At 45.2% G+C, this 7,883-nt stretch overlaps 1 long non-coding RNA gene across 2 annotated transcripts; it reads right to left on the bottom strand.

Moving 5' to 3' along the window:
• Positions 1-4,384: 4,384 nt before the first annotated feature.
• LOC143646055 (uncharacterized) lies at positions 4,385-5,493 on the bottom strand. 2 transcript variants are annotated; one of them, XR_013157240.1, is made up of 2 exons: positions 5,427-5,493; positions 4,385-4,576 (listed from the first exon to the last, which is right to left on the bottom strand). It is a non-coding gene; the product is annotated as an uncharacterized LOC143646055 (long non-coding RNA). The 2 variants fall into 2 exon arrangements; XR_013157241.1 differs by having other exon boundaries at positions 5,401-5,475.
• Positions 5,494-7,883: the final 2,390 nt, after the last annotated feature.

Below are 7,883 nucleotides of genomic sequence, written 5' to 3' on the forward strand. Positions count from 1 at the left end.
GTTGCTCTAAATGTGTTTTTTAAACATTTTTTATTGTGAAATATAACATTTAAACAAAAAAGCAATCAATTTCCAAGTACATTGGAATAAGTACTTGGATACATACTGAGAATAAGTAATAAGAAGTTAAAGAACATATTTCAGAGTTTGGTATGGGTTACGGTTCCACGATTTCAGGTTTTTCCTTCTAGCTGCTCCAAGACACTGGAGACTAAAAGAAATAACAATATAATGATTGAAGGGTCATGCTCATTTCTTAAATCCTATCTTCTCTGTTATAACTCCTCCTTCTCCTCTGATCCTTCTCCCAGTCGTTAGGGTTATTTGAACTCTGTCCACTCTAAATTATGAAATTTCGCCAATTGTGAAAGTAAATTACCTGCCAGGTCACTTTTCAGGCCTGACCATCTGATGCTTGAATTATTTCCAAAATAGTCCCTGCTTCCCCCATCTGTCCAGCATCTGTCTGTACATCTCCAGTGATGGCAAGCTCATTATTCCATCAGGCAGATGGTTTTATCTTTAAAACAACAAACTTCATCTGGCGGAATTCTGGGAGGTGCTCCAGTGCAGGGAGGTTACAGATAAGGGATGCTATATTATAAAGTTGAGGTGATTGCATGCAATGCCTTCATGTCCTTCCCCCAAATCAGGGTTGACACCTTCCAGAGAACCCACATGAATACCTGGTGGGCTAGAGGGGTGGGCTCTGCAGGACAGGGCTTCCAAAATGTGGGCTGCAAGATACTGGTGGTAGCCAAGTGACTTTGGGTGCCATAGAATGACTCTGAATGTGAAAGGTCTTCTGTATTTATCTCCCTCTAATATACTTGTGATTCCTGCTAATGGGCAAGTCTCAGGTTGGTATTAGTTTGTCTTTAAAATGTTTCCAAAGCAATTACTAACTCCATTTCAACTATGAGGGCCGGTCCTAGAATTGAATGCATTGTTCATTTGTTCTTGTATTTTTTTTAATGGAGACCTATTTTTGGCAAGTAATACTGGTCTTCTCGTTCCAGCATGATGTAAAGTTTCCTTTTGAGATACATTTATTTAATCTAAAAAAGGAAAACATTTAAGTAAATAAAAATAGATGTGGTGCATAGATATTTGCAAATCTCTTGTGGCTGGTTTGCAAATGACTGAAGTTTGAGTAGCCTGATTTAGAGGCCTCTCATCCTGCGGTTATTCATTTGACAAATGTTTATTGAGCCCTTGCTGAGCACGAAGTCCAGGGTGGGGGACCTGTGCAAGGTCCCATTGGGGACGGCATGGGCTTGAGCACGGAAGGCTGGATGTCCTCGTTAAGAAAATGAAACTTGGCCCTGAGGGCACTGGTGAGCCATTGAGTATTCTGGAGTGGACAGTTATGGAGGGTTTAAGAAAGCTGAGACTGTCTGGGTATGCAGGATGCATTGAAGGGGAGAAGAGTGGAAGCAGAAGGCTATGGTATTACCAGGTGCATGACACACAAAGGGCCTGGAACCCAGCAGAATTCCCTGCACACAGTGGGTGCTCAATAAATGGTTAAAATTATTATTGCAGTCCTGTGTCTTCATTGAGTCATAAACTCACAGGGTGTTGGACTGGAAGTGACCCTTAGAAATAACTGAGTCTAACCCTTTTCCATTAGAAAAAGGTAAACTGAGACCCAGAGAGGGTATCTGGTGACAGAGCCAGGATGACGATGACTGCTAGCTATGTTTTGGAATGCTTCCTGGGTGCTAATCACTGATGTGGGAAAGAGGCAGAGAGAGGAAAAGCCACTGGCCCAGAATCACACAGTAAGCGAGGAATCAAGCTCAAATTCCCACTCAGACCTGGCTGCCTCCAAAATATTCATCTTGTCCCAGGGGCTTTCTGGTCACCCAGACAGCACCCCCATCCTCATCAGGCCCTGTGTGATCCTAAGGAGAGAGGAGTCTATCTTCAACCTGCTGTGTGACCTCAGGCAAGTCCCTTCCCCTCTCTGGGCTCTAATTTCCTCACCTGTAAATTAAAGGGTTTGCATCTTCCTTCTGCTGTCCCAGTCAACAGGGCATTGGATGATGGTCTTAGGGGGAAGGCCATGCTTGGATTTTCCACCAGGCTCTGTTCTCCAACCATTTGTCCAGGCCTCTTCCCCAGATGCCCATCAGCTGCTCATAGCAGATTCTATCTCCACGGACAATGTAGAATTCCATCTCCCAGCTACTCTAAATTATAGTTAGACTGAGAAACCTCCCCATGCTCCTTTGGCCTAAGGAAATGCCCCCCTGTAGAGAAACAAGGTTTCTTGTTTTGTTTTCAAGAAGGGATGCTATTACTTAACCCCACCCTACTCCAGGGCAGAAATTCCCCATTAGCAAAAGGGCCTCTGCATTAATATGCATAACCACTTGAAGAACCACAATAAGCCTCCAGGGAGATAATTGAACAAAAGAGCATTTTGTTATCCTGTCCCCTCTCATGCTGGGCAAATCTCTAGCAACAGTGTCTTTGCTGAATATTCAAATATGTGTAGGATCACGGTCACGGTCACGCTGTGTTGGGATCAATACTTAAACACTAGGCCCCTTTGACAGGTTGCCACTTCTAAAGAGGTGATCCAGCTGCAAAACACAAGCCAAGCAGCCACAGGTGGGTAATGTGCTGGCTTTGCAACTAGACAGATCTTGCACAAGGGATCATTCTGGGCCTCAGTGTCCTCATCTATAAAATGGGAATATAAGTAGCATTTACCTCGAAAAGGTTGCTAAGGAGAAGGCCAAATAACTGCCCTTCTGATGTGTGATAAATGCTCACAATATTTTAATTATCCTGCTGCCATTTGCAAGGAATCCCTTTGCCTTACCTTTCCAGCTGAAAAGATTCTAATTGAGAGTGAAGGTCAATCTCAAAATTCTACCACCTCCAAGAATCTTCCTGATGTTTACCTGGTTGTCCATAGGATTCCTTCTTCCCTGGAAATCCCACACATTCTTTGGTTCCTGCCTCTCTTTAGGCACTTAGACTCTCCTTTTAGTGGGCAGCAGCTGTTGACACTTGAAGCCTTGCACAACAACAACTCAATGTGTGTTGACCTTTATACCCTCTCTCAGCACTGGGTCTGGGACTCTTGGGTTCTGTTCCACACTCATTGCCTACATCCAATCACATGAAGTTACTTTCAGTTCCCCTCAGAAAGTTCCCACTTGGATAGATAGGTAAAAATGTAGATAGATGGATGGATGGATGGATGGATGGATGGATGGATAGATAGATAGAGAGAGTATAGAAGGAAGGAAAGATGGATGGATGGATAGATGGATGGATAGATGGATGAATGGATGGATGGATAGAGAGTATAGAAGGAAGGAAGGATGGATGGATGGGTGGATGGATGGATGGATGGACAGATGGACGGATGGATGGACAGATAGAGTACAGAAGGAAGGAAGGATGGATGGATGGATGGATGGACAGACAGACAGATGGATGGATAGATAGAGTACAGAAGGAAGGATGGATGGATGGATAGATGGAGGGACTGATACTGAAGATGTGGCAGGATGTTAAAAGTTGGTGGGTCCTGGGTATGAGGGGATATGTTGGAGTTCTCTGTAGGGGTTTTGTATTAATATATTTTTCTTTTTGTATTGTTGTCCTGTAAGTTTGAAAGTATGTCAAAATAAAAAGAAAATTAAAAAAGAGAAAAGCCTCCCACTGTAGGCCTTTATATATTCTGGCCCTCCTGGCTTGGCCTAACGTGCATTGCTGGATTCATTCTGCATACCGCCCCTTCTGAAAGCAGGGCCACGCTGTGCGGTTTAACTCTTCCTTTCTTCCTCTGTTCCTCCTACTTAGATGCTAAGCATGCATAGCTCAGTGCCTGGCACACAGGAAGCATTCAGGAGAGATCTGACGGCTGGACACATGTCCAAATGGAAACCATATGTTTATGTCTTACTTGAGAGTCAGATTCTTGAAGAAGGAATGAGGGCTGGCTCACCTATACCTGCCTTCTGACGGACAGGGCATGGGAAGGGCTCAGAGTTCGGGAAACCTTTCTCTCTGATTCCCACAGGCCCCCAAGCCTCTGTGAGTAACAGTCTTGACCAGCTCGAGTGCCTCATAATAGCTCCTCAGGGTAGGTCTGAATGTAGCATCACCTGTGAGTGTCTGATAACCAATCCAGGCATAGGGCACAGAGGGCACGGAGGCTTCTCCTGCAACCCAGGAACATCTGGGAGCAGTGAGGCGTGTCATATGGAGGCAGTTGGTACTCTGGAAACTGTGTGGGCCTCAGTGGGAGACGGGGTTCACATCTCAGAGGGTCTCCCAGATATGACACAACTCTGGGTAAGTCATGCTTTTAAAATACTAAGTAACTCCACAAGTGCATATTGAGTGTTCACGCAATCCCTTCACACAAATCACATTGTATTCATTTTCCAAATAACCCCATGGGATGGATGTCGTTATTTCCATTTTGCAAATTCAACTGAGACTCCTGGAGTGAAATGACTTGTCCCAGGTCACCTGGCTACTGAGAACTGGTTGGGATCCAGCTACATACCGTTGGATGGCCTCATCTCTCTAGCCTCCTGTTTCATGCCTGTGAATGAGGAAAGAGATAGACAGCTCCCAGCGTCCTTCTGCAAACTGAATGCAGTGGAGGCAGAACAGCGCATGGCATTTGGAAAGGGCTTAATATGTGCCACCTCTTATGTAATAATAACATACAAATAGCTGCCATTTATTGAGAGCTTATTGTGACAGATACCGTTTTAAATGCTTTATGTTTCACAGTCCTTCAACAAGCCTGTGAGTTAGGTTCTAAAATCCTCAGTGGAGAAACTGAGGCTCAGAAGGTTAAGTAACTCACCCAAAAGCACGCACCTAAAAGTATGAGAGCTGAAATCTGAATCCAAGCAGCTTACTTTTGCTTTTAATCATTTTTGAAATATGCATAAAGTACCTTAATATATATAACGTGTCATACCTCTTTTTGACATTTTTTATTAAAAAAAAATCCTTTAACTACATCAATAGGTGTTGCAGATGCAAGCGCAAGCTTTGGAGTTAATTTAGGAAAGATTAAAAAAAAAACACATCACCCTTGCCAGCTGTGTGGCTCAAACCTCCCTGCCTGCATCTCGGCTTCTTGGGTTGGTTGTGCATATTTAGTAAGGTGAAGCCAGCCCAAGGTTCTTGGCAATGTCAACCATAGCAAGGGGCTTTGGGGGGCTTTTAAAATGATGGCACCTCAGATCCTGCTCTTGAGGGAAGCAGCTACGTGGATTGGGTTGCTTGTGAGGAGGGAGTAGGGGAACAGTTCCCCACCTGCCAGGCTCTTGGGTGTCCCTTGACCCCAGCTCTGCCCACAATTGGGGGACAAAAGTCACCTGCAGCCAGAGCCCCCCGACCCTGCTTCCCTACCTGTCCCTGGGGAGTAATGTACTCACAGCAGCCAACACACCTCACCCGCTGGCCCAGCCAACAAAAGTCTGCCTCAGTTTTTTTCAAGTTGAGATTATATATATGTACAGTTTGTCAGGGCTACTGTAACAAAGTACATTATGACTGTTTGGCTTAAACAATGGAAATTTATTATCTCACAGCTCTGGAGGCTGGAAGTCTGAAATCAAAGTGTGGGCAGGGGCATGCTTTCACTTAAAGGGAAGAATCTGTTCTGTGGCTCTCTCCTGGCTTCTGGTGGCTAACCAGCAATCCATGGTATTCCTTGGCTTGTGGCGGCATCATTCAATCTCTGCGTCTGTCACATGGCACTCTCTCTCTGCAAATTTCCTCTCCTTGTAAGGGCACCGGTCCATTCGGATTAGTAAGGGCCCAACCTAATCCAGTTCAGTCCCATCTTAACTAATAACGTCTTCAAAGAGCCTCTTTACCCATGAGTTCCCATCTACTGGGCCAAGGCTTAGGACTTCAGCTTGTCTTTGTGTGACAGGCAGCTCACCCCATAACACTGAGTGTACAGCTTAGTGAAGTGTTACATGTGTACGCTCACATACCACAGCCCAGAGCAAGAAGTAGGGTGTGGCTTCCCAAAGACTCCCAGTCAGTGCCCCCAGGAGATGGCCGCTATTCTGACTTCTGTCATCCTAGATAAGTTTTGCCTGTTGTTGGATGTCACATAAACGAGTTATTACAGTGCGTTCTTTTGCATCTGGCTTCTCACACCCAGAATAATGTCTGTGAGACTCATCTACACTGTTGCAGGCAGCAAAAGTTCATTGCTTTTCAGAGCTGTATAGCAGTCTATTGGGTGAACATGCTATGATTTATCCATTCTCCTGTCCATGGACATTTAGGTTATTTACGACTTGGGATATTGTAAGTAATGCTGCTGGGAACACTGTTAGACACGCCTTTCAGTGCACATGTGGGTGCATTTCTGGTCAATGGTCTTCTTTCACTAGTGCACATTTGCTGATAAAATGCCGTGCATTCGAAAGCCAAGCTCACTTGCAAAACTGTCTTTCTAACACGTAGGAGTGAAATTGCTGGTCATGGGGTAACAGTGTGTTTTGCTTTGGTAGGTGTGCTGGTTTGAATCTGTTACGTGCCCCAGAAAAGACCATGTGGTTTTTATCCACCCCTGTTGGGGCAGATGTGGGGCAGTTGGTGGGACCTTTTGATTAGGTTGTATCCATGGAGGTGTGACCCTGCCCATTCAAGGTGGGTCTCAGTCTTTTACTGGAGTCCTTTAGGAGAGTTCATAGAGAGAGAGAGAGGGAGAGAGGGGGGGAGAGAGAGAGAGAGAGAGAGATAGAGAGAGAGAGAGGGAGGGAGAGGGAGAGAGGGGGAGAGAGAGAGAGAGGGAGAGAGGGGGAGAGAGAGAGAGAGAGAGAGAGAGAGAGGGAGAGAGGGAGGGAGAGAGAGAGAGAAAGAGAGAGAGAGAGAGAGAGAGAGAGAGAGAGAGAGAGAGAGAGAGAGAGAGAGAGAGAGAGAGAGAGCTCAGAATGAAAATGCCCCAGGAGAAGTGAAAAGAGAAAGAGATGCCTAGAGCCGTTTTGGAAATGGCACTGAAACCAGAAGCTGGGAGAGAAGGCCCAGCAGACGTTGCCATGTTCCTTCCCACGTGAGAGAGGAACCCCGGATGCCCGCAGCCTTTCTTCACTGAAGGTATCCTCTTCCTTCCTTTGGACATTTTTATGGCTGTGCTGGTTTGAAAGGAAGTATGCCCCCTAAGAAAAGCCATGTTTTAATATAAAACCCATTTCATAAAGGTAGAATAATCTCTATTCAATACCGTATATTTGAAGCTGTAATGAGATCATCTCCCTGGTTGATGTGATTTAGTCAAGAGTGGTTGTTAAACTGGATTAGGTGACGACATGTCTCCACCCATTTAAGTGGGTCTTGATTAGTTTCTGAAGTCCTATAAAAGAGGAAACATTTTGGAGAGAGAGATTCAGAGAGAGAGCAGAGAATGCTGCAGCACCATGAAGCAGAGAGTCCACCAGCCAGCGATCTTTGGAGACGAAGAAGGAACATGCCTCCCAGGGAGCTTCATGAAACCAGAAGCCAGGAGAGAAAGCTAGCAGATGACTCTGTCATTCGCCATGTGCCCTTCTAGCCAAGAGAGAAACCCTGACTGCGTTCGCCATGTGCCTTTCCAGATGAGAGAGAAACCCTGAACTTCATCGGCCTTCTTGAACCAAGGTATCTTTCCCCGGATGCCTTTGATTGGACATTTCTATAGACTTGTTTTAATTGGGACATTTTCTCAGCCTTAGAACTGTAAACCAGCAACTCATTAAATTCCCCATTTTAAAAGCCATTCCGTTTCTGGTATATTGCATTCCAGCAGCTAGCAAACTAGAACAATGGCCTAAGAACTGTAAATTTGTAACCCAAAAAATTCCCATTGAAAAAGCCAACCCAGTTCTGGTATATCG

Source organism: Tamandua tetradactyla, chromosome 9, assembly GCF_023851605.1.
Source record: "Tamandua tetradactyla isolate mTamTet1 chromosome 9, mTamTet1.pri, whole genome shotgun sequence".
NCBI classification, from domain to species: domain Eukaryota; kingdom Metazoa; phylum Chordata; class Mammalia; order Pilosa; family Myrmecophagidae; genus Tamandua; species Tamandua tetradactyla.